Genomic DNA, 27,679 nt, shown 5'->3' with positions numbered 1-27,679 from the left:
TGCTGATGAATCTCTAGTTGTCCCAATACAATTTGTTGAGAAACCTAGTCTATATTCATTGAATTCCTCTTGCACCTTTGTCAAAAATCAATTGGTCATATTTATGTGGGTCTATTTGTAGAATCTCAGTTCTATTCATTTCATCTATATGTCTATTCCTTCATCAATACCATACTGACTTGATTACTGTAGATTTATAGTAAGTCTTAAAATCCACAGTGTAACTCCTCCAATTTTATTCTTGTCTTTCGTAATTCTTTTAGTTGTTCTAGTTCTTTTGTTTTTCCTTATAAATTTTAGAATTAGCTGGTTTATATCTGCGGGAAAAAAAATCTTGTTTGGATTTTGATAGGATTGCATTAAAGTTATGGAACAATTAGAAGAGAATTTGCATCTTTAATGAGTTAGTTACCAACTAATGATGATGATAGGGTTTGTCATCTATTTAGATCTTCATTTATTTCTTTCATCACATTTTTTTAGTTTTCAACATATAGATCCCTTGCATGTTTTGTTATACATATATTCAATTTGGGGGCATTATTATGCTTGCGTGGTATTTTATGGTATTATCTTAAAAAAAAAAACATATATTCCTGGGTGCCTGTGTGGCTCAGTCGGTTAGGTGTCTGACTTGGGCTCAGGTCATGATCTCACAGTCCGTGAGTTTGAGCCCCATGTCGGGCTCTGTGCTGACAGCTCAGAGCCTGGAGCCTGCTTCAGATTCTGTGTCTCCTCTCTCTCTCTGCCCCTCCCCTGCTCACGCTCTGTCTCTCTGTCTCTCTGTCTCTCTCAAAAATAAATAAACATTAAAAAAAATATTCCAAGTTTATATAGCCTGTACATAGAAATAACATTAGGGGTGCCTGGCTGGGTGGCCCCGTCGGTTAAGCCTCCGACTTCAGCTCAGGTCATCATCTCACGATTCAGGGGTTTTAGCCCAAGTTGGGCTCTGTGCTGATAGCTCAAAGCCTGGAGTCTGCTTCGAATTCTGTGTCTCCCTCTCTCTCTGCTCCCCTCCTGCTCATACGCTATCTATTTCTGCGTCTCAAAAATAAGTAAAAAGAAGAAAAACGTTAAAAAAAAAGAAAGAAGATCAGTTTTCCATGTGTTCTCATAATTTAGGAAGTTACTAAACTCATTATTGTAAGAATTACTTTATAGATTATTTGGGATTTTCTACATAGATGATCATATTGTCTGTGGATAGGGACAGTTTCATTCCCTGCTCCCCAACCAAATGCTGTTTATTTCTCATTCTGGTTTATTGCCTGGCTGGACAAGAAATAAATTTTATTTAAAAAAAAATTTTAATGTTTATTTATTTTTGAAGGAGAGAGACAGGAAGAGAGAGACAGAGCGTGAGCAGGGGAGGGGCAGAGAGAGGGAGACACAGAATCCAAAGCAGGTTCCAGGCTTTGAGCCATCAGCACAGAGCCAAACGCAGGGCTCGAACCCATAAGCCGTGAGATCATGACCTGAGCTGAAGTCGGACACTAACCAACTGAGCCCCCCAGGTGCCCCAAGAAATACATTTTATTTTATTTTTTAAATGTATTTAAACTTCCATTTCCAGGATGAAGTCAAGTGGATATAGTTTCCCCTATGCCTCTTAAGTGCAACCAAAATCTAGGGGGTATTGTATATATAAAACAAACGTAAGAATACTTTGAAAGGTAGAGAAAATATAAACTAGTTAAGGACCTTGCAACATGAAGAATGACCTGCTGGTGGATTTCCTGTGCTTTTGTCTAATATATCCCAGATTATGAGCTAGAAAAACTGGAAACCTCAAAACATATACAGGCACAGACAAAACTTCATGGAAAGCCTATTCTCTGTAGCCAAAGAGCCAGGAAAAAGGATTCTACTCCCAGTGTCCTCAACAAAGCCCAAGCGAGAGCCTAGATTTTTACCCACCTTGTCCCACTGTAATGTGATCCCGCACCTCCGTTCAAGATGATCGCAAAGGACCCAGTAGAGAGGCAAAACTTTCATCCCAGCCTGAAGGTAAGAAACCTTCCACTGCTCCGTAACCACACACACAATGGTGTCAGTGGAGATCTCGTGGAAGCAGTAATGAGGTGCCCTTCCTGACCAGGCTAATGCAAGTAGAGGCCTCATGGGGAGCCTGAACTTCTCCTTCTGCACCTGTTCCCCAGGAGACTGAAAGGAACCTACATGAGGAATCTGGACATCTACTCCATCCTTCCCTTAACTGTAGTGTCAGGAAGTGTCTGCTGAAACAAAAGATTGAAATGAAGGCCAGTCTCAGAACACAACACCTAAACTCTATGGGACACAATTTCTTGACAGGTTAATGGGTAGACAAACTAGTTCATCCATAGCAGGGGATATATTCAGCAATACAAGGGAACAAACTACTGATACATGCAACAACTTGGATGGATCAGAGCATTATGCTGAGTAAAAAAAAAAAAAAAAGTTAATCTCTAAAGACCACATATTGTATGATTCCTTTTATGTACCATTATCAAAAGACATAGTTGTAGCGATGGAAAATAGATCAGTAGTTGTGGGGGATGGGTAGTGGATGTGCCTAGAAAGGAGTAGCACACAGGAAGATCTTTGTTGTAAAGAAATGTTCCTGTATGTTCCCGCAGTCAAATGTTTGACTGCAGTGATGGTTTTACAAATCTACACTCAGGATTTAAAAAAGGGCATAGAACTAATCAAACGTATTGTATCAACATCAGTTACCCGAATTTCATACGGTAACTAAGTTACATTAGATATAATACCCGAGAGAAATTGGGTGACAAAGGTACCTCTCTACTATCTTTGCAACTTCTTGTGAATCTGTATTTCAAAATTAAAAGTTTTAAAAATCAAACAAATAAGCACAAAACGCAGTGTATCTAGAAATACATGTTAATGGGATATAGAAAGTATTCTGAAGTTAAAGACAATAAAAACTATTCAAAGTTGTTTGAGCAGATAAAGCAATATATAGAGAAACCGATTGCCCCAAATGCATTTTAAAGAAAGGAAGAATGGTTAGACATTGATAAGCTGAAAATCTGTCTCAGGTCGTTGGAAAAAGAGGAGTAAAATAAATCCAAAGAAGAGTTGAGAAAAGAAAAAAATACATAGTAAAAAAAAAAAATCTACTGTGTATGATCATCTGTTTGCCCAGCAATCTGTTTTAACAAGCCTTATACAGATGATTCTGATACATGCTAGAATTTAAGAACTACTGATCTAGATGCGTGAAGATCATGTGCACCAAGACCTGATCAAGAAAGTTTATGGCAGCATCGGTTGTCATTCCAGACGGAAAACCACCAGATGCCAGTCAATGGTAAACTGTGGTATACTATAAAATGGTAGCCTGTAAAGCAATAAAAATGAATGAACTGCAGATATATGCAACAATATGAATGAATTTAACATACTATTTAATGAATAAAGGAAAACAAAATAATGTAATCTAAGCTATATTGTTTAAAGATGCACAAGCAGGTGACAGAAGAAAAACAAAACAAAAACCAAGGGCGTGAGGTTCTTTTTTCAACCTTTTCTATGGGTTATTTTTAATAATAAAAATGTCTAAAAAGTAAAGCTAAAAATATGGAAGGTAGAAACGGAAATTATAAAGCTTACTTGAGAGCCATTCTGAAGCTTTACCTTGTTCTTTTGTTTGCAAGGTGTTCCTCTTTTTCTTCATTTTGCTTGGTTCTGTGTTGGTTTCTCTGTGCTAGATGAAACAACCACTTCTCCCTGAAGGCATGGCCTTGGGTAGGTGACAAAACCTGTCACTCAACTTTGCTCAAGCCTTGGTGGTCTCACAAACTTTTGTGATTGTCCAAACTGCCTATTATATTTTTTAATAGCTCCCGGCAGCGGAAAACGAGCCAAGACCTGTTCGTGTCCCAAAGGGGAGGATCTCACAGCACCTAGATTCGGGCTGATTGGAAGCCAGACCCTCAGACAGCAGCTTTTAAAGTGTGCAAAGCTAATCAGTCCTGTGGGACCACCAGCATCAGCCCTCATGGCTACCAGGGCCAGGTGATCTGGAGGCATCCTCTGGGTGGCGGTTGGAAAAGAAGAGCTCCAGATGAGTGTATAAGCTCTTTTCTGGGAGATTCGAAGGACGAATGTAGGTGCGCATTCCACGTTCCTTGAGAGCAGCTCCATTCGGCCACTAGATGTGTGCCAAACCTGAAGCCTTCCCCTCAGGCCCAAGGTCCAGGACAAGTCAACCGGCCTCTTCTACTGAGAGAGGAGTGCGTTTCAGTCACTGGCACCACCCTGACCGTGGTATCTTGCCGGAACTGTGACTGTTATAACCCCGTGGGACCCAGGCCTCTCCCGGGCCATGAAACCCCTGTGAGCAAGGAAGGCCCCCTGGGCAGCAGCCGCAAAAATCAGGTCACCAAAAGCATGTGAAAGTTTCCTTCTGGAAGATGGGGGCGGGGCGGGGGGGGGGGAGCTTGAAAGCACAGCAGAAGAAGGAGTGAGAAAATGGTATCCTCTGGCTGCGATGAGGTGAGGGGGAGCGCAAAGACGGTGCCTCCCAGAAAAAAAGAGAAGAAAAAAAAAAAAAAAGCCTAATGTTAGGGAACCTGGTTTGATCACCCTGGGGAAGAACCAGGTGGCACTCGGAGATCTTGGAAGGCAGGAGGTTTATTTTAGGCCGGCTCAGAGGAGATCAAGCTCCAGAGACGGAGGGTAAGCAGAGGGAACAAGTGATAGTCTGTTACTTCCGCATTCCGCATTTGTGGTAATTTGGCCTGCGCCAGGCAAGCGTGGTAGGAAAAGAACCCCGAAGGGGACTCTTTGGTCGGGGACTGGAATTTCCCTACCAGTCCTGTTGGCCATCTTATAACAGATTTTTCCCTATCACGAATGTTAAAAACAAAACAAAACAAAACCCTAAAAAATAAAACAAATAAAATGGCTCCCATCTCCTACCGCAGGGCAGGAAGAGAGCAAAACTGGCCCCCACTAGCTTCCATCCCTGAAGAGTGTTCCAGCATGCTCCTGCATTGTGTGTTAAATTAGATGCCTGCCCCTCGGGCCAATGCTTCAACATAAGCAAAATGAGCCTCTTTCACTGCAAGTCTGGGCGATAAATCTAAGTAGGAGCCATTTAAGAGCTGGTAATCCAGGCTTGTGCAATAACTTCAACATAAGGTTGAAGAAACTGGAGGCCGTGGTAGACAGACAGTGTGCCCTGCTAGACACAGGAAACTGAAACAGAATCAATATGAAACTTCTGTGAATCCTGGAGCCAGATACTTTCCACTGGATCACGCTGGTTATTTGTTTAAATTAATTCTATATATTTAAATGATTTATACTGTTTATACTTAAGAGCCATTTCTTAGATCGCTGCAGTCTTGTGGTCTCGTAGGCACAAACCCTGTTGATTTTCAAAGCTAGATGTTTTGGGGGCTTGTCTCTCAGGTGCAGGTTTGAAAAGCTGGGGTGCCCAATGTGGGGTTCAAACTCTGACTCCTAAGGGGAAGTTTGGGGTCTGAGCTCCCTCTTAATTGCGGTTCACTGGCCTGGAGTGGGGTTTATGGGAGTTGTGTCCCAGTCTCTCCTACCCTCTTTGATGTGGTTTTCTTCTCATTAGCCTGATGTGTAGTTGTTGAGCCAGACTTTAGGTGGGTGGGTTGTTTGTTTGTTTGTTTGTTTTTGTTTTTCTTAGAAAGTTCTGTGTGTCTGGGGGGAGGAACTGAGTTCAGGATTTTTCTATGTCACCACCTTGAACCTTAGGACTCTAAAAGGAGAGAATAAAACAAATGGAGGAGGAAAAAAATATTTAAAGAAATAGCAGAAAATACCATAGTATACCAGCATTAGGGAAAAACCACAGTCATACTGAAACTAGTCTCGAAGAGCTAAACAAGGTAAAAAGTCTCACTGATAGAAAAATAATGGTAGTGAAAACTAAGAAAAAGAAAAGTAGAAAATCCTAAAAGCTTCCAAAAAGAGAAGGGAAAAGTAACTGCAAATGGACAAGAATCAGATAGATCTGTCGGACTTATTACTGACAGCTCAGGTGCATAAAGACAATAGGCCAATTTTCTCAATGTTCTGAGGAAAAATAACTTTGAGTCTGAGTACATCAAAAGGATCATTCAAATTTGAGTGAGAAATAAGAGGGTCAGACATGCAAAGACACAGAATATTCATAGCCCACCAGTAACAAGGAAGATGCCTAAAACAATGACTAAATTCAGACTTACTCTAAAAATGAACATAATGAATAAATACATAAATACTGCCAAGAACTTCGACCTTAGAAAAACATACACTGTAGCTGCGTGCACTTCTCCGAGTAAGAGGGTGACAAATGGTCCTGTTGTTCAGAACGAAGGTTCTAGTGAATTTCTGCAATGTTTGCTGTGGAGCATTCTGTCCATCACATTTATTTGCCATGAGCTCTGTGTTATCTGTGGAGTTTAATTCTGCATGTCTTTGACTATCATTTTCTCTGGTCTGATTATTGTCCCTGTGTGTTTTATGTCTTGTGAGAATTCCTCTAAATTTCTTGTATGCAGATGTTGCTTTTGGTATTTCCCATTGCTTTTTATGTGTATTTAGCTTTTCATTACTGGATCTGGGATTCTGGAGGGGAAGGGGAAGTAAATATATGTGCTCACACCATCATCCCATATGCTATCTTAACTGCATATACTACTCTCCTATGGAAGATTTTGTTCAAAAGATGGATTCAAGGTCACCTGCTAATCCAGCTTTGTGCAATAAATTCAATGTAAAGCTGAAGAAACTGGAGGCCATGGTAGACAGACTGTGCCCTGCTAGACACAGGAAACTGAAACAGAATCAATAAGAAACTTCTGTTCTGTGAAGTCCCAGCCAGATACTTTCCACTGGATCATGCTGTTTATTTGTTTAAAATAATTCTACTGCATATTTAAATGATTTATACTAAGTGTTTGCAAAAGTAAAAAAAAAAAACTATAAAAATTAATTAGGAAAGCAAGTAATCATATAAGTTTTCTACAAGTACAAAAACCTTACTATCTGTAAAGTTTTCAAGGAATGCAACTGACTTCTCCCTATACTTTGGCTTCTAAGGCATACAGTTCTATATAAAGAACCAAGTAAATTATGAAAACCTAATTTGTCTATTTTACCAATTTTCTTGAATATGAGACTAAATTCACTACAGCCCATTCTGTATTTCATGCTACATCTCATGGTTGATAGCAATTACAGTTAGCATTTATTAGTCACTTCAAGTTCCAATCCAGACACAGCGTTAAGTACTTAAGAAAGATTTGTAAACCATTTTACAGATGACGAGACTAGGCCACTACTCATTTGAGAAAATTGTGCAAAGGCACACAAATATTAATGGGCAAGGTCAGATTCAGAGGTTGTGCTGTGCCCACTAAACAATATTCATCCATATTCTGATATCAGTGGTGTGCTTATAAATGTTTATTTAGCAAGAGTAGCCTTTGGGATGGAGAGGGATAAAACATCTTGCGTTGTGGCTTTAGTTGCTTTCTGTGCTGTAAGTATCCTCATCATGGTTGACTTAAGTCAGCGAAACAGGTTGGAAAGTGATGTTCAATGTCACACCATTACATAGTGTTCCCATGGTGCGGGTATAATAGACTTAAACCATCTCAAGCACATCGGTAATAGTAAAATGTAGCAAAATAATTAGGAAATTATGAATTTTGAGTTTTAATCACTTTTGTTTTTAATATAAGTTATTTAATTGTAAGTTTCTTCAATTTACTTTTTAATAATGGCTATATTTAACATCCAGCTCTCCAAATTTCTGAGAATTTATGTCGTCTCATATAAGCTGGTGTGAAATGGCTCCAGTAGGCTAAAGGAGTAGTTCATAATGACTGTCTTTGCTCTACCTGTAGTTTTGAGGTGCAAAAGAATACTCCTAAATTGGCTTTGCTTATCAAAATACACATTCTATTGATTATTTATTTATTTATTTATTATTTTTGCAGGGTGGGGATTGCTCTTTAGGTTTTTGGGTTTTTTTGTTTGTTTGTGTGTTTGTTTGCTATTCCTTAAGGCAAGAACCATAGCCTATAGTAATGCATTCCACAGTATAGTGAATTAATGATATGAAAGTGTTATGTATCATCGTAGATACACATGCACATACATATACATGGAAAGGACATATCTATTATCTACATGTGTGTAGTTCTCATATTTAGATATACAAAATAATAAATTTGGGGTAATGCATTAAAGTAAAAAATGATAGTTCTAAAAAAGTTTTAGAAAGTGCTTGAAGGCTTTGCATTTACGATCAGAATTAACTAAATGTATGTATGGATGTGTGGATCAGAATTAACTGATCATAAAAGGTGAAATCTAGTTTACTCAAATTTAAATCTGACTCCTCATGCATGGAAAGTTTAGCAGTGACAGTAGACAAAAGATGGTCTCTGGTTGAAGCCTCTACTAAGAACATTTCTCTTTCAGACACAGAATTCAAGACAAGGTCATTGATTGTGTTCCATAAACATCCTTTTCTATTATGTATGGCTTTTGCATTTTTGCCTTGAGATGTTTTTCATTCACGCTAGCACTTATCACTCATCCATCTGTACTTTCTGTAGAATATCTTATTTTACCATTGAACAGTCCAAGATAAATGACTGCTTTACTAGAAGGTAAATAAGACTCTTGAATTTTCCGTATACTGAAGAAATTACTATTTGGTTCAAAGCTATTAAAGGTAAGTGACATTGTAATGTAAGGAAAGACCCTTAGCTATAGCTCCAAATTTCTATTGATGCTATTAAGTTCTTACTTAATTTGATCATATATATATGTGTGTATATATATATATATATATATATATATATATATATATATATTTCAAGGCTATCATGCAAACTGATAAGTACCTAATACAATTGCCATACTTAACAGTTGAAAAGTTGAAAAATAATTTTAATTTTTTTTTTTTTTCAACGTTTTTTATTTATTTTGGGGACAGAGAGAGACAGAGCATGAACGGGGGAGGGGCAGAGACAGAGGGAGACACAGAATCGGAAACAGGCTCCAGGCTCTGAGCCATCAGCCCAGAGCCCGACGCGGGGCTCGAACTCACGGACCGCGAGATCGTGACCTGGCTGAAGTCGGACGCTTAACCGACTGCGCCACCCAGGCGCCCCGAAAAATAATTTTAATTCACTTTTTGGGTTTGCATGTTTCATCATAAAGGATAGCAAATTCTTGTCTTTATCTCTGATCCTGATACATTTATTTTTCTATTATAGAAAAAGTAAATTCATGTAAACATCAAGTAGTTATTTCACTATCTAACCTACAAGTATGTTTCTGCAAGGAAAGAACTTTTCAAGGAAACTGGTTTGGGTTAAGTCAGATGAAATGCATGCCTCTGAAACAATATGTTCTCCATCACTGGCAGCTTTAAGTATAATTTGGATGACTGCATATTAATCATGTAATAGAATTCTATCGTTAGGATTTATAAAAGGGATTTAAGTATCCGATCAACAGAGAGTGAAGGATGAAGGGTCTAAGTGACTTAAGTTGTCTTTAATATCTGTTACTGTTTGGTCACTGGAACTGCCTTCTCTTGTCACTTTCATACAATAGAACAGCTTAATCATTCAGTACTCCTCTGTCACAACAAAGTGGTGCCATTTTCCCCCATTGATCTATGGTTGTCAATATACTTTTTAGATCTGCTTTAATTATTTTAGCTCGGTATAGTGGAAAACACATAGGACCTGAAGCTGTAATTCCTGAGTCATTCCAACTACTATTAGAAACTGTGATGCTAAGAAAGCCATTAGGCTCCAGTGTCCTTGGTACTGAGAGGACTGGTCTCACGGTCTCTATGTTTGCCAGGAGCTCTAGAAGTATATGATTATAATATCTGCTCTCTATTTCGGTTATTTCCAAGTAAAGTTGGGCTAAACTTGCTCAACTCTACTCTTACCTCTTACTCTTGAAACTTTATTATCAACTTACATGAAGAAAGGTATTCCCTATGTAAACCTCATATACTGAATTTTGGGTTGAAGTTAAAAGTCTTTGTTTATTGATGTGAGGTACAAGATTTGAGTGCTAGCATTTGACTATTAGAATCAGCCTCCTAGAAAAGATTGCCAAGAAAAGCTTAAAACCAAGTGTGTTCTGCTAATTTGTTTTTCAAAGTATTAGAAATGTAGTTTCAAGGATAATGTTTTGTGGATTGTGCTATCCATCCTCTCTATTTTGCTGATGTCACACTGAGGTGTCAATTAAAGATGATATGTGCAAATCATTTAAAGCCCTAAAGAGAAAAAGGAAAAGGTTACAAAATATAAGGTCATGCCCAGGCAATTAAGGCAGCAATAAATGGAAATTATAAATGGCAGGCAAACCAAGCCCATAAGAAATAGTATGGGCTTTAAATCTCAGAGACTCTTTTAGGAGGCTGTGTGTATCCTGGCCTTCATATGGAACATGTCATAAATTGAACGATGTCTTTTAGAAACACAAGCATTAGATTCTGTGTAAGTTTTCTATTGTATTGTTTGGTGTTGATAAAATTTATCAGCCTGGAAGTATTATTTTTAAGAATTATTAAAAAAAATAAGAGACTTTGCTATGTACAGACTTTTTTTTTTAAGAATCTAGCATGTGGCGTAGAAGATATCAGTAAATGCAAACGCACACTTCTTTTAATAGACAATTATGTGTTCTCGTATGACTCTGCACTCTTCTGAGCTATATTATTGATACGAAAACTTGGTACCAATGCTACGTGTTTAAACAAATAATATCAGAATATAAATTCATGTTGCTTCAAAGCATACACTTGTCTAGCTTCACATTCTTAGAATTTCAAATATTTTAAGGTTTATTAGATTCCCCCTCTCCTGGTATTTACATATGAAAAAGAGACTTGTGTAAAAAATATCACATATGCTGTTTTCACAGAGCCAGAGGAAAATCAGGACGCAGGTGATCCCTCAACCCTGCTGAGTTTTACACTGTTATCAGTAGCCGAATGTAGTATTTGCCAGAGCAAAACGAGATGATACTGACAATATCAAGATTTCAGTTTGATGACTTTCTTGCAAGACTTATCTCTGCCCCCAACACAGTGTGACACCTAGAGCTGTTCAGAGTAGTTGAGCAACACAGAGATTGGTAGTGCTTGTTAACATACCGGTGTGGTCGTGGTGGTGACCTCTAAAGCTTAAAACCGGAAGCAATTTTGCCTTCACTGCAGTTTAACGAGTCACTCAGACCTTCAAAGCAGGTGTCAACTCAGGGAACCAGAGCACCGCAGAATTTCATAGTGGGCATGTTGAAGGCCTTATGTTTTTTGGGAGGGTTAAGTGTTGTTGTTGCTGTTGTTGTTTTCTTCTGCAAGGAACATGTTTCCTATCATTCTTCACACATCATCCTCTGTTCCCAGCTTCTATGTCATTTTGATAACTCTTCAGACTCTTTAGTCTATTATGTTATATGTAAGTGTTATTATACATTAATTATATATGCATATAATTGTCATATATATAACTTAGTTCTATTATACAATGGTTTTTATTGCCTTTATGGTATATTGCTGTGGTTGGCTTTTGGTTAGGGTTTAGAATGCTGAATTTCTAACTTCACTACTGACATTCAATTTTACAAACCACTTTGAACCAGAGTGCACACAGGAATTGGCTTCTATTGTGTGTTAGAAATGAAATATGCGGGGCACCTGGGTGGCTCAGTCATTTGAGCCTCTGACTCTTCATTTTGGCTCAGGTCATGATCTTATGGTTTCATGGGTTTAAGCCTCTCATTGGGTTCTGTGCCAACAGCACAGAGCCTGCTTGGGATTCTCCCTCTCGCCCTCTGCCCCTCCCCCATTTGCTCTCCCTCTGTTTTTTTTTTTTTTTTTTTTTAAAGAAATGAAATACGCTCAGAGATCCCTATTGGTTCATAATGTAAAATGCCCATGATTTATCGAATTATTTTAAATGCTTTCAAAACAAAATTATTTCTTCAAAAAGAATCTGTTTTTTCCTCAGAAAATTTCTGCTCCACAAGAGTAACCAAATGTGACATCAGTGTTGACGGAGGGAGGTTAAAATGGACCCTCTCCGAGAGTACTCTTCAAATCGGCTCAAAGAAATTTAGATTTCCACCTGGCTATTGTGTTTAAGTTTTTTTTCTAATGTTTCTTTATTTTTTTGAGACAGAGTGTGAGCAGGGGAGGGGCAGAGAGAGAGGAGAGGGAGATTCCCAAGCAGGTTCTGCGCTGCAGACACAGAGCCCGACGTGGAATTTGATCTCGTGAACCACGAGATCATGACCTGAGTGGAAATCAAGAGTTGGATGCTTAATTGATTGAGCCACACAGGGGCCTCTCCACCTGGCTATCATACACAGCTAAAAAGAGGTGTAATTTTGCTGATGTTGTTTGTTTTGCTTTTAACCCCACTATATGTATGAAGCTGGCTTAGATGCTCTGGGATATTTGGTCACTTCCAAACTCTTGAATGTATTCAGTGGGATTAAGGAAAGCTGAAAGGTCTGATTTGAGCCTCACATACATGAAAAGGCAGAGATAGACGATAGGAATAAAAGAAAAATGGGATCAGTCCTGGTTTTGCCACTTCCTACTTGGATGACTTTAGACAAGTCACTGAACCTCTCTAAGCTTCACTGTCTCTCTTTATAAAAATGGGAATAAAATGGCTTCTCTATGCACATGGATCAAATGCCATATGGATTAAAGTGTTTTGGAGGTTGCAAGTAGGATACACATATAAGGCTGAGTATTATCATTATTATAATGAAAATGTAGAAAACGGGCATAGGACCAGAAGAGAAGAAAAATATCAATGAGGCTGGAGACAATGAGTATGAGAAACACCATAAGCATACAACTTGGGAAATGATAGAATGGAAATTTCAAAGTCTTCAGTATGAGGGCTGTTCACCTCTTGGACTGTGTCAGGTCTATGGTTGCCTGGGCAGTGACCAATGGCATGCATTCTAATGAAACTTGGGGAACAAAGTCTAGGTGATTTGTAGGCTCTTCTAGTCACCAGCTGGGGCTCTGAATCTTGGCGGCCCCAGCAATATGGCTCAAGAACAGGAAAAATAACACAATATAACATAAAACCTGATGTGCCACCATTGAATACACAGGTCCCTGTTGGCACAGTTGAATGTACACAGATTTTGAGTCAAATCTGGTTAGTTAATTGTGAACAAATGATATAATCCTGTTGATCAATTTCCTCAGTTTTAAAATGGGTCTAACACCTGTTTCTTACAGAATTGATGGAGGATTTAATAACACACTTAGCTCCTCGCACAGTATCAGCATAGGGAATGTCTTCAGTTTTCTGTTTCTTCTCTGTCACAAAGACCCATTACTCTTCTTGTGACCTCTCTTTGCTTTTACCCTTACCGCATTATCCTTCTTCTGTTTCTCTTTCATTACAGAATCCTGTGTATCTTACTCCAGTCCTTCTCTCCCTGGTGAGTCTTCCATTACTAGATCTACTGTACAGCTTGCTTTACTAAAATTAAAGTTGCCTATTTACTAGTCAGAAAGAGACAGATGTTCAGTCTCAGGGAACCAATGAAGCTTCCAACCTAATACAGTAAAACCTCGGAATGCGAGTAACTTGTTCTGTCTGTGAGTGTTCTGCAAGATGAGCAAACATTTCTAACACATTTTAACTTGATCAGCAGGGGATGCCTTGCAATACAATGAATAGTATGTGACGGTGAATGTCACATGATCACAACTGAGCCAATGGTTCTTGAAATTCACTTTAATATGCAAGTGCTGTGGATTACAAGCATGTTTCTGGAATGAAGAATGCTCACAAACCAAGGTTTTACTATATTTGCAAAATACCATTTCCCCAGAAATTTTAAACTCCAATTTAAAGACTCATAATAGTAATTCTCTGTGCACCCATGTTTTTATTTGCTGTTGAAGGGTTGTCTAAACGTAAACCGCATGCTTCTTTTCTCCAAGCACTTTCAAATCACAACCTGCTTAACTTTAGCGGAAGTGTTTTCCCAAGTCAAGAATCTTCAGTTTCTTCCGCAGTAGAAAAATGTTTCATTCTTTCCCACAGACAAGTTTTGCAAAGTGAAAAATCAACTGTGTTAACACTGACCTCTAGTTTTCATCTATCAAGATCTTTAATCCTTTAGCCCTGTGTACTGAAGACAGAGTCATTGAATAACAATAACCTGTAAACATACATGACTCTGGAAGACTATGACGTAGACAAAGAAATTATGATCTATATCTGTTAGAGAGAAAATTCAGGGTGGAGGGATCAATTTCTTAATATAGCACTCTGGAACTTGTGCTTTACACATCATGGGATGATGGATGATTGAGTTATCTAATGTGACTTCATCACCAGAGAATGGCCCACACTATTACTGCAGGTGAAAAAAAAAGCCATGTACCAGCATCTACCCACGCCAATTAATTTTTAAACTGTATCTTTTATGATGTTTTATGGAACCAGGATCACTACTTTCAACCATTTATCTCCATGCTTTTTGTTCATGTATTTCTTCATTCCATCAATTACCAACTTGTTCATTCAATTACCATCTATTGAGGTCTCTGTGTGGCAAGTGCTCTAAGAGATATCATGTCCCTAGACACAGAAGAAGGGGCCTCTTTCCTAGTACATCAAGCAACGAGGAGTCTGTAGAGCTAAAGAAATGTGCCTCCCCCTTGTAATCCATAATTTGGATACCATGAAGCCGGAATTTCCTGTCTGAACAACCCTGAGCCCCCTTCCAGGCTCATATAATCAACTTTGTTCTAGTCAGGGCTGACAGGACAACAGTGTTCCTCTCTTTAGCCCAGAGGGGTGGCTGACTTATAGCTGTTCAGAGGGGTAGTTACTGTGAAAAAGTTAGGATGTGCATTGTGGGGTCTCCACAGTCCCCATACATGCAGGCAAGATGACGTGAGACAGAGACTGAGGTGGAAAGAGAAGGGAAACAGACTATAGGTCAGAAGCCTCCATTTGTAAACCTTCCCCACATCTTGCCAACAGTTGAGATAGAACTGGTAAGAGGTGCCACTAATACAGAGGTGGATGGAATATGTCTTTCTATGTTAGTAGATATAATATGTGAGAAATTTCCCTCTTTTCTTTTCACATTTTGATGTTGTTACAAGAATGTTATACGACTGAGCCAATAATGGCCTCTATATTGCCCCCTGTGTCATTTATTTCTTCAAAGTAGGCTGAGATTCATTAGCTCAAAAGTCTGCTGGAGCCAAACTCGAGTGTTTTTTGTTTTTTTTTTTAATATAAATCCCATTGTTTTAAATATGGCCTCAAAAAGCAGATTTTTAGCCATTTAGACCTGCTTGCTTTGCATATCCCAGGAGATGGAACCCAACATCTGATAGTCACAGATTAACCCCAGGGTCTATTTAAAACATAAACAAAAACAAAACCAAATAAACACCCCCCATCCAAAAAAACAAATAAACAAAAACCCTCAAAAAATAAACCCAGAAGATGCAACTGCCCTTGGGATCTTGTGACCCAGAGATTTCACACCGAGTAGCTGAGTGACATTACCTAGACAGATAACTCTCTTCTCCAGGCTCTCTCTTTCCCTCTCTCTCTCTCTCATAGAAGTTTCCCTGTCCTCTTCCCCTTCTGGATGGTGACTCAGTGCCAGGGGCTCTGGAGGCTATTGTGTGCGGGACTTCCCAACTGCACTCAAACCTGTCAGTGTTACTCAAAGCTTGTGCGTACCACTGCTACCTCATGGTCCTATCTTTTTCCTTGATCAGGCCCTACATTCCCAAACTCACTTTCTATAAGGAAAAGAATTTTTTTTCCTAAGCTGTGGAACAGTAGTTGTCAAACTATGACCAAATTTGGCCTACTGCTTACAAACTGACAAGCCAAGAATGGTTTTTACATTTTAAGTGATTGGAAAATGGGACACTACTATGGCTCTTAAGGATTTGAAATCTGTTTTTTTACCCTCCTTGCTATATGAGATTTCATTTTTTCTCAAAGATGTTTGATTTACATCATTAGAAGGACTTTAGATTGTGGATCAGATGAAAAAAGCTAACAGTGGGTTTGTTACACACTCTTAAGAGTGTGGCTTAAGAGGGGCTTAAGAGTAAAAGTGAGTAATATAAATACTTCATCTACATAACAAACAGGGTATAAAAATTAGGAAAACCAAAGGGTTTCCGCTGAGCTTACATTTCATTCCATACTTTGTAAGCGTTTCTCTGTTACTCCAAAGCCAAAATCTATTCCAATAAGGAAAAGGCCCAGTCATGAGCCTATTATGTTTTATTTAATTAATCAATTGCTGGGTTTTTTTTTCCTTCCCTTTGATGTTATAAGTTCTTTATATATTTGTGATAGTTTTCATTTTTCAGTTATAAGTGTGTCAATTGGTATTTTTTTTAGTATCACTTTTTAAAACATATTTTTTGATTAACAAGTTCTTTGTTTTTAATGTAATGAATTTGGTCAAATTAATCTATCATTTCATTTATGGTTAGCATTTTCTTTTGTGACTCCATAATACAAATTTTATTCTAAGAGTATTAAGGTCTTATTTTCTCCTCTTCCAACTTTTTATTTTTGAAATATTCATATCTATTAAAAAGCTAAGAGAATAGTACAAGGATCATTCATATACTCTTGACCTAGATGCACTGATTGACTTTCACTCTTTAGGTGTATATGTTTGTGTTTGTATGTGAACACATACATAAACACACACATATGCATATTTATGGAGATGTCTACTATTTGTTTTATATATCTATATATCTAAGAAGAGCTCTACTTCCCTCCTTTTCTCCTTCCCAATTACTACAACTCAAAGTTTTTTTTTTGTTTGTTTGTTTTTTTTTCACTTCAATATTATGTACTCTATTAGAACCATCATACATTCTGTCCCAAGTGTGGCTAGGGGGAGCCCTTTCAGGATGGTTTCTGTGTTCTTGTGACATCTCCTGATTAATCTTTTTTGTTTGTTTGCTTGTTTTGGTTTGGTTTTGATCACAAAATAAGTGTTTCAGTCTCACTTTGTATTTCCCCTGCTGCAGATTTAGAAAAGGAATTTCTCTAACAAGCTCTATTTTTCTTTACCTAAGAAGGGGTATTTAGACACAAATATACATGGGTGTCAGGTGTCCTAATTGTTCTCATGTATCACTACTTCTAAGCCCTTTTGGTGAGAAGATCAGGAAAAATATTTTTAGTAAGATATTTGTGGTGGATATACTTTGAGATAACCTCTTATGACCTCTGCCTATTGGTATTCACACCTTTGTTTAACCTCGTCTGCTTGAGTATGAGCCAGATTTAGTGACTCGTCCTAGTAAACAGAATGTGGCAGAAATTATAGGATGTTGCTTCCAAGAGTAGGTTATAAAAAGACTGTGGCTTCTGTGTGGATGATTTTTCTTGCTCTCTTGCTTGGTCCCACAGACATATGCCGGGTGCCATGTCATACATTAAGGACAGGCTCATAAGGCAAGGGAGAAAGAGAGAGACTTTCAGCCAATAGCCAGTGAGGAACTGAAGCTTTCAGGAAACAGCCTATGAGTAACCTTGCATATACGCTTGGGAAACGAATGTTTCCAGTCAAATCTTCAGGTGAGACTGCAGTTCTAACAGTTCTAGTGCAAATTCCTGAGAGACCTTGAGCCAGAGTCACCCACTCAGCTGCACCTGTAGTACACGGATACTGTGAGAAGATGTGATCATTCTTTTACACAGCAACACAATAAAGAATTTAAGCATTTCTGGATACCCATAAGATAGTGTTGATCACTTAAAGGGAATCTTTTTCATATATTGGCATAAACAAAAACAAAAAACATACAGGTCAACAAATAAACCATGCATACATAACCTATGTTTATAACATAATTAGGGAACAAACAGTAGTATGAACATCAAATTTGATCTAAGTAGTAATATGAACACTCTTTCCAGTAAAGTCAGGAACGCAGATAGGCCAGGCATAATGCGATTAGGCTGCAAACATTTCAAAACAGAGGGAGTGTGATGCTAGTGACAAAACACTCACACGAGATCGGTGAGTACATATGAACTGAGATGAAGAAGCTTGACACTGCGTGGAGAAAAGAGATGGGAGTCGTGGGAAGGTGCCGGTTCTGAGAGATGAATGTTTGTCACGGAAACTGGCGATACTTCTTGGACACTTAAGGTAAAAGGGGTTGGGAGTAGGGGAGCAAAAGGTGTAAATTAAGGATACTACAGAACTCCAGACTATCAAATAGTCAGAAGAGATTGTACCCGTTAGCACATCATAGATTAAAGAAACTGCAGTTGACCATACTAAGAAAGGTGAGTGCAAGAACGTACCTCCATGAAACGGAGACTCAAGGAAATGCAAGGATCAACTGAAGAGTACACTAATGATAGGAAATCCTAACACACCGAGACAGATCAAAACAAGTGCATACGATCAAAAATAAGTATGTCTAAACTGTTTGTTTGTTTATATTTTGAGGGACAGAGCGAGCATGCACACGGGAGTGGGAAAGGGAAGAGAGAAGGAGAGAGAGCCTATGAGTGGGGGAGGGGCAGAGAGAGAGGAGAGAGAATCCCAAGCAGGCACCATGCTGTCAGCACAGAGCCTGATGCTGGGCTCCATCCCACAAGTGTGATATCATGATGCCAACCAAAACCAAGAGTCGGAAGCTTAACCAACTGAGCCACCCAGGCACCCCATATAGAAACTTTTAAAAGCATATTAAAAAAATATAGGGATATGTATTCTGAATTCTAACATTATTGTAGAAAATACACCTTTTTCTCAAATTCATGACATTTACAAAAATTGTCCGTATACTATTATCAAAGAAACTATTGTCAACTTCCATCTAGTAGAAATCTTACAAACAAAACTTACTTACCGTAAAGGAATCAAGCTAGATGTTATTAAGAAAAAAATTAAATCACTATTAACAAAAAATAGTATACAACTGTTTGGTAAAAGGAAAAATGCAAAACAATACTAGAGAATTTCTAAAAATATAATAAAAAATATAGTGCTACATTAGTAAATTTATGAGATATATTTAAGGCAGTGATCAGAGGGAATTTAGTATTTATATTTATAAAAATGTATTTTTAGGGGCGCCTGGGTGGCGCAGTCGGTTAAGCGTCCGACTTCAGCCAGGTCACGATCTCGCGGTCCGTGAGTTCGAGCCCCGCGTCAGGCTCTGGGCCGATGGCTCGGAGCCTGGAGGCTGTTTCCAATTCTGTGTCTCCCTCTCTCTCTGCCCCTCCCCCGTTCATGCTCTGTCTCTCTCTGTCCCAAAAATAAATAAAAAACGTTGAAAAAAAAAATTAAAAAAAAAAATGTATTTTTAATTAAATATAAATGAACTAGAATAAATCACAATTAAGAACATAACAATTTGAAAAATCAGAAAAGTAATAATATGGAAATTTTTTTTTTAATTTTGTTTTTAACATTTATTTATTTTTGAGGTAGAGAGAGAGACAGAGCATGAACGGGGGAGGAGCAGAGAGAGAGGGAGACACAGAATCAGAAGCAGGGTCCAGGCTCTGAGCCATCAGCCCAGAGCCCGACGCGGCGCTCCAACTCACGGACCGCGAGATCGCGAGATTGTGACCTGAGCTGAAGTCGGACGCTCAACCGACTGAGCCACCCAGGCGCCCCGGAAATTTTTTAAAAATAGAAATTTTTTAAAAATAGAGAAAAAAGAAGTTAGTGGGAAAAAATAATGAAATAGATAAATATTAGATGACCTAAATAAGGAAAATATGTGAGAAAGCACAAATTTTTATATTTTTTAACACCAAACACCAAAGGTAAAATAAGTGAAATATATGAGTTAATTTTAAAAAATCATAAAAATTATAAGCATATATATTTTAAAAATATTGTTGAATAATGTCCAGGATAATATAATTTACCAAATATGTCCCATTTGAAACAGAAATCTTAAGCTGATCAATATACAAAAAAGAATTAATATTATTTAGAAATGTATGCACAGAATAAGCCCAAATGACTTCATATGTATTTCTGCCAATTTTTCCAAACAAAAAGTATCGAAAGAATACAAAATTATTTTAGAGCATGGAAACTAAATAATCACACCCATATAATTTTTATGAAGCAAGATTATGTTGCTACCTACGACTAATAAATATAGTGCACATAGATACTCAAAAAAACCCTAAACTCACTGAGAAATATTGGTGAAAAAATATTGAACAAAATACTAGAAAAAAAGAGCTAAGAAACTCATAGATCATAACAAAGCAGAATGTATTCTAGTGAACAAGACTGATTCAATTCTTGGGAAAAGCATTAGAAAAATCATCAAGGTAATTTACCATATTAATAAGTAGGAGGATAAAAATCATATGATTATCTCCATGAGTACTGAAAAGTAATTTGGAAAAAAGTAATGATCATTATTTAAAAAGTTCACAAGAATTAATCGATATTTTCTTAACCTTGTAAAATTAGAAACTTTAAATATAAAGCCAGCATCCTATTTAATTGGGGGGAAAAGGAAGCATTCCCACTAAGGCTAGGAGTAATACAAATATGCACATTTTCCCAAGTCCCTTGTGGCCTAGCAAACATGCTGGGCCAAAGAAACATAAGTCTGTCTTCAAGGCTGGTAAGGTGTCTGGAATCTGTAGGGAAGATTGCCGGAGAGGAAGGATCCTCAAAAGAAGGAGGCCTAGAAATCTACATAGAGAATTCTTAGGACTTGGACTCAATCCTAAACTGTGCATGTGCAGAGAGAAACTTAAAAATGCCTAACAGAGAACAGCTCCTGGGGAATGGGGACTGAAACTGGAACAGAGATTTCACAGGTAAGAATCCCTTCGCAGAGATGTGGCCTTTCAGCGCAGCCACAGCAGAAAGACTGGGGTGAGTATCCTAAGGATACTATTCAGACCAGAGAATCTACAACTTAGGGGTAAGAAACTACATGATAGGACGAACAGGAATATTGAAATGGGCCTGCCTTAAGAAAGCCTAAAAGCAAGTCTTGACAAGATGACAAGATGATCTGCCAATAATTTCACCATCTGCCAGACACAATTCAACACGCGTAGAAAAAAAAAAAAAGAACATAATGCAAATCTACAATGTATAATTCATGACGTCTCACTTGAAGTAAGAAAAAGCATTGGACATGTGAAGAAGCAAGAAAATAGGACACATATTCAAGAGTTTACAAGTGTCAGTGGGAGACCACTGACTCAGTTGTCAGAATCAACAGAAAAATACTTTATAATAACCATTAAAAATACGTCAAACCGTCCGTTGATAAATACGTAAATGTGCGGGTAATTTAACCAGGAAAGTAAAACCCCTGTGGAAGATTGGAAAATTCTAGAACTGAAAAATAAGATATGTGAAATAAAGAATTCATTAGATGTGCCTAATCACAGACAAGTCACAGCAGGATAATTGTGAACTCAAGAAAGGGTACCTGGGGCACCTGGGTGGCTCAGTCTGTTAAGTGTCTGACTCTGGATTTTGGCTCAGGTCATGATCTCAGGGTTCATGAGACTAAGCCTCGCACTGGGCTCTGTGCTGATGGCACGGAGCCTGCTTGTAATCCTCTCTCTCCCTCTCTCTTTCTCTGCCCCATGCCCTGCTCATTCTCTCTCTCTCCCTTTCTTTCTCTCTCTCTCAAAATAAATAAAAAACTTAAAAAAGAGAGAGAAAGGGTAGTGTAATTTATGCAATTTGAGGCATAGAGAGAGAAAAAATAGTGAGTAATAAATTAAAAAGAGGAGAATCAAGTGGTAATGTACAGAAGACACATTTGAAGAAAAAAATAATGGCTCAATTTTTTTTTTGTTTCTAAAATAGATGGACAACAATGCAGAGATCCAAAAGTCTCAGCACACCCTAAACAAAGTAAATAAAAAGAAAATTGCACCTATGCCCATCATAGACACACTAATGATAGAGAATTAAAGGAAAAAAAATAAGAAAACATTAAAAGTTTTAAGAAAAATAGAACAGCCCGTTGTCTTGAGGAAAAAACAATAAAAATGACACAGATACATCATCGAGAAAAAAAAAAAAGAAAAGGAACACAAGAGACAATGCAGTGTTACAATTAAAGGACTAAAAAAAAACAAAAAAAAAAAGAGGTAGACCTAGGATTCTGTACTGAGTGAAAATATGCTTCAACAATAAAGATGAAATAAAGACATTTTTAATAACTATGGAAAATTAAGGACAATATAGTAATATCTAGACTAACATTAAAATTGATAGAGAGGTAGCTAAAATGTCATTAGAAGTATTAAAAAATATTTTAAAATACTTGATTAACTCAAAAGGAAACAGGAAAATTACAGCTACGAAAGAGAACAGTGGAAGTAAATAGCAATCTTATCAATAAACCAAGTATGTGGGGCTAACCACTCCAATTCACTGACAGAAATTATAACACTAAATGGAAAAGAAACTCAACTATAACCTGCTTTTATAACAGAAGGATTTAAAATGTAGGCAAAAATTTAAAAGCAAAATAATGGAAAAAATATACCACTGAAGTGATAATAATAATAATCACGAGGAAGATTGTTACAAAGAAATAACAATCTTAACTGTGCATCACCAATAGGTGGTTTTGAAATATATAAAGCAAAAATTGACGAAACTAAAAGAACCAGATATACCTCCAAAATCATAATTGAGGATTTTAATACTTCTTTTTTGTAGCCAAAATTAAATTGAGACAAAATACGAGTAACGATATAAAATAATGTGAACGAGATTATTAATTAAATTGACCAACCTTACATTTATAAAACACTATGACCGATAACTTCAAAGTGCATGTTATTTTAATGTTCACATAAAATTTTTATCAAAATAGATCAAATGTTGTATCATAAAAAAATCTCAATGACTTCAAAGTGATTGCACCATGCAGAGTATATGCTCTGATAGTAATACATTTTCACTAGTATCCAATAAAAAAGTTAACTTCAAAAATATCTAACTCTTTGGGAACTGAACAATATACCACTAAATAACCCAGGGATGAAAGAAGCACTCATAATGAATATTAGAAAATATTTTGAGCTAAATATTAAGAAAAACACCCATTTCAAATTATCATGAATGTATCTAAAACAGTGCTGAGAGAAATATATACTTTTAAAAATTATGTATTTATTTTGAGAGTGCAAGTGGTGGCGGGGGGCAGAGAAAGACAAGGAGAGAAAAAGAGAGAGAGTGAGAGAGAGAGAGAATCCCAAGCAGGCTCCGCACTGTCAGCGTGGAGCCCAATTCGTAACTCAAACTCATGAACCATGAAATCAGGACCTGAGCCGGAGTTGGATGCCTAACTGACTGAGCCACCCAGGCGTCCCTGATACTTTAAATCCACATATCACAAAGAGGATACATTTAAAGTCAATAAACTAAGCCTTCACCTCAAAGGAGCCAATTCAGCCTAAAAAGTGCAAAGGAAAATAAAAGAAAAATATAAGTATTTTACTTTTTCCAATATTACTGAGATATAATTGACATACAATATTGTGTAAGTCTAATGTATGCCACATAATGATATGTTGATATATGAATGATTATCACAATAAGTTTGTTAACACATGCATTTTCTCCTATACTTAAATTGTTTTTAATTTAGTCTTATGTTTTTATTTAAATTCCAGTTAGTTAACATATAGTGTAATATTGTTTCAGGTGTACAATATAGTGATTCAGCACTTTCATACATCACCCAATGCTCATCACAAGTGCCCTCCTTAATCCCCAGCACCCATTTAATCCATCCCTTCACCCATCTCTCCTCCAGCAACCCTGTTTGTTTTCTAATGTTAAGAGCCTGTTCTATGGTTTGCTTCTCTCTCCCCAACCCCCATGTTCATTTGTTTTGTTTCTTAAATTCCACAGATGAGTGAGATCATATAGTGTTTGTCTTTCTCTGACTGACTTATTTCACTAGCATAATACTCTCTAGCTCCATCCATGTCACTGCAAATAGCAAGATTTCACTCTTTTTTATGGTTGAGACCATTACATACATATATGTATGTACATTACATTACATACATATATATGTGTGTGTGTATATATATATATACATTCCACAATGTGTGTGTGTATATATATAATATATACATATATATACATATATACATACATATTCCACAATGTGTGTGTGTGTGTGTGTATATCTATATCTATATATCTATATATCTATATATATATATATATATCTCACATCTTCTTTATCCATTCATCAATGGACATTTACAGTCTTTCCATAATTACTGTTGTTGATAGTGCTGCTATAAACATTGGGGTACATGCACTCCTTCATATTTTTGTCTCCTTTGCATAAATATATAGTAGTGCAATCGCTGGATCCTAGGGTAGTTCCATTTTTAACTTTTTGAGGAACCTCCATACTGTTTTCCAGAGTGGCTGTACCTGTTGGCATTCCCACAAACAGCATAAGATGGTTCCCCTTTCTCAGCATCCTCACCAACATCTGTTGTTTCCTGTGTTGTTAATTTGAGCCATTCTCACAGGTATGAGGTGATATCTCATTGTGGTTTTGATTTGCATTCTCTGATGATGAGTGATACTGAGCATCTTTTTCATGTGTCTGTTAGCCATCTGGATGTCTTCCTTGGAAAAATGTCTATTCATGTCTTCTGCTCATTTTTTTAACTGGGTTATTATTTGGGTGTTGACTTTAATGAGCTATAGATTTTGGATACTAACACTTTATCAGACATGTCATTTGCAAATATCTTCTATTTTGAGCGTTGCCTTTTAGTTTTCAAATAGTTACAGTTTTTGTGTGTGATGAAAATTTCAAGATTTACTCTCTTAACACTTTCCAAATATATAATACAGTATTGTTAATTGTAGTTAGTGATGTAACTATATATGTATAGAGATACATATACATATCTATACATACAATATTTATCCATTCACACATCGATGGACAATGAGGTTGTTTGCATGTCTTGGCTATTGTAAAGAATTTTGCGAGGAACATGGGAATGCAGATATTCTCCCACAAATGATTTCATTTTCTTCAGATATATACTCAGAAGTAGAATTGCTGGATTATATGGTAGTTCTATCTTTCATTTTTTGAGGAATATCCACCCTGTTTTCCATGGTGACTATCCCGATTTATTTTCCCACCAGAGTGCACAAGATTCTCTTTTCTCCACATCCTTGGCAGGACTTGTTATCTTTTGTCTTTTTGATAATAGCCATTCTAATAGGTGACAGGTGATATCTCACTGTGGTTTTAATTTGCATTTCCCTGATGATTAGTGATACTGACTACCTTTTCATGTACCTATTAGCCATTTGAATATCTTCCTCGGGGAAAAAACCGTCTATTCAGATCCTTTGCACATTTTTAATCAGATGATGATGATTGCTGTTGAATTATATGGTTTCCTTATATATATTAGATATTAACCCCTTATCAGATATGTGGTGTGCAAATATTTTCTTCCATTCTTTAGATTGCCATAACATTTTGTTGATTTTTGTGTGTGTGCTGAAGCTTCTTAGTTTGATGTAGTCCCACTTGTTTATTTGTGCTTATTTTTTCCAGGAGTGGATACCAGCTCAGCTCTGTAGCTGGGTAGAACTGTTGGCTGGGATACTTACTAGAGCATCACCGCAAGGAGGATTGTGGTCTGCCAAGATCTGAGTGCGATTGTTGTAAGCTCCACCTGCTTTTCTGTTTCAATTTGATCTTCAATGTTCAAGCTTCACAGACTGCCCGATTGAGCCTCCTGAGAAGTCTCCTGCAATGCTAGGGGGAACTGGATGTCCATCTTGGGCTCTCTTTATCCTACTGGAATAACTGTAAGCCTGGGCAAACTGTCTCAGTGCAGCACTGTGCTGGTCTGGAGGAGGGGTGATGTGGTCAGAGTGTAGCTGTTCCTCTTACTCTTTCAATATGGTCCTTCTTGCTATATATGGTCCAAGGGGTGCTTCAGACTCACCTCTGTGTTCTGGGTTTTTCACCATGGTGTCTTATCTATGGATAGTTGCTGGCTGGTCTTCTTGTATAAGGCTAAAGTTGGTAACAGCCTATGTTGCAATCTTGATGATGTCATTCCCTCATAAAAATATTAGTGAAAACCAATAAAATGAAAAGCTATAAGCAATAGATAAAATGAATAGAGTCCAAACTTGTCTTTATGAAAAAGATTAATAAAATTAAGGCTACTGAGACTATCAATACTAATCAAGGAAATATGAAAGAAAGCAGAATTTGAGAACAGAAGTGTAAAGAGACATCATTATAGTTCATTTATAAAAGAAAAATACATCAATATGAGCTAAACAAAATTTTGCAAAAATGCTCAATGAATTAGACAAATGCATAAATTCTTTGAAATATACAACTTTAATAAACTAACAAAATAATAGGAGAACTCAATAGTCTTAAATCTGTTGAAATTTTTAATCTGTATTTTAAAACTCATGTATAAAACTTAATTCCTAGATGGCCTTAATAATTCATTCTACAAAATATTTAGGAAAATAATAAAAGTAAACTTACACACATACTTTAAAACAATAAAGAAAAAGTAAAATGTGTGTAAAAGAAGCATGATGCAGATAACACAACCTGAAAAGGATATTAAAAAAATTTCAAATCAAGATTGTGAATGTAGTTGCAAAGATTTTAGCTATAGGTGAAACAAATAAATCCCATAATATATAAAGTAGGTTGAATGATTAAACAGGAAAAGTGCTACTAGTTTAACATTAGAATATAAATTAATATAATTCACAATGTTAACAGAATAAAAAGAATAAGTTAAATCTGTATAACATATAGAAGAAGACATAGAGGAATATCTTTACACCCCTACATAAGTAAAGTTTACTTTAGTTAACACACAAATAAATCCATTTGCAAAAGAAAAAAAATGACAAGTTGGATTTCATTAAAATTTAAAACTTACAGTAATCAAAAGAAACTGTTTAGAAAGTCAAAAGGCCATGGGACAAGTCACCTACACCTACAGATAGTAGCAAACCTTTATCTTGATTTGGCTGATTATCTTACCCAAGCCAATATATGTAAAAATTTACAGAAATGTACAATTATGTTCAAAAACACTGCTATCAAGTAAATTATGATTCAATAAACTTCCGCTAGCCTGAAGTAAGTTTCAAAATATTTTCAAATTTCAAAAACAATAGTGGGGGCACCTGGGTGGCTCAGTGGTTTGCAGGTCTGACTCTTAGTTTCAGCTCAGGTCATGATCTCACCGTTCATGAGTTCCAGCCCTGCGCTGGGCTCTGTGCTGACAGTGCAGAGCCTTGGGATTCCCTCTTCCCCTCTCTCTGCTCTTCCCCTGCTTGCATCCTCTCTCTCTCTCTCTCTGTCTCAAAATAAATAAACTTAAAAAGATAGTTGTTAGAAGCCATAATGGTAGAGAAAATGTGATTTTCAGTATCATTGGACAAAGATAAAATCAATTAACCAAAATACATAAAATGTATTTTTTGAAAATTGTTGACTACATGGAAAATAATATTGTTTAAAGATAGCCTGTCCCAATCATTAAGTTCCTGTTTTTTTCTAAATTAATTTATAACTTCCATGGAAGCTTGA

The sequence above is a fragment of the Neofelis nebulosa genome, chromosome 12 (genome assembly GCF_028018385.1).
Source record: "Neofelis nebulosa isolate mNeoNeb1 chromosome 12, mNeoNeb1.pri, whole genome shotgun sequence".
NCBI classification, from domain to species: domain Eukaryota; kingdom Metazoa; phylum Chordata; class Mammalia; order Carnivora; family Felidae; genus Neofelis; species Neofelis nebulosa.
This window is presented reverse-complemented; position numbering follows the sequence as displayed.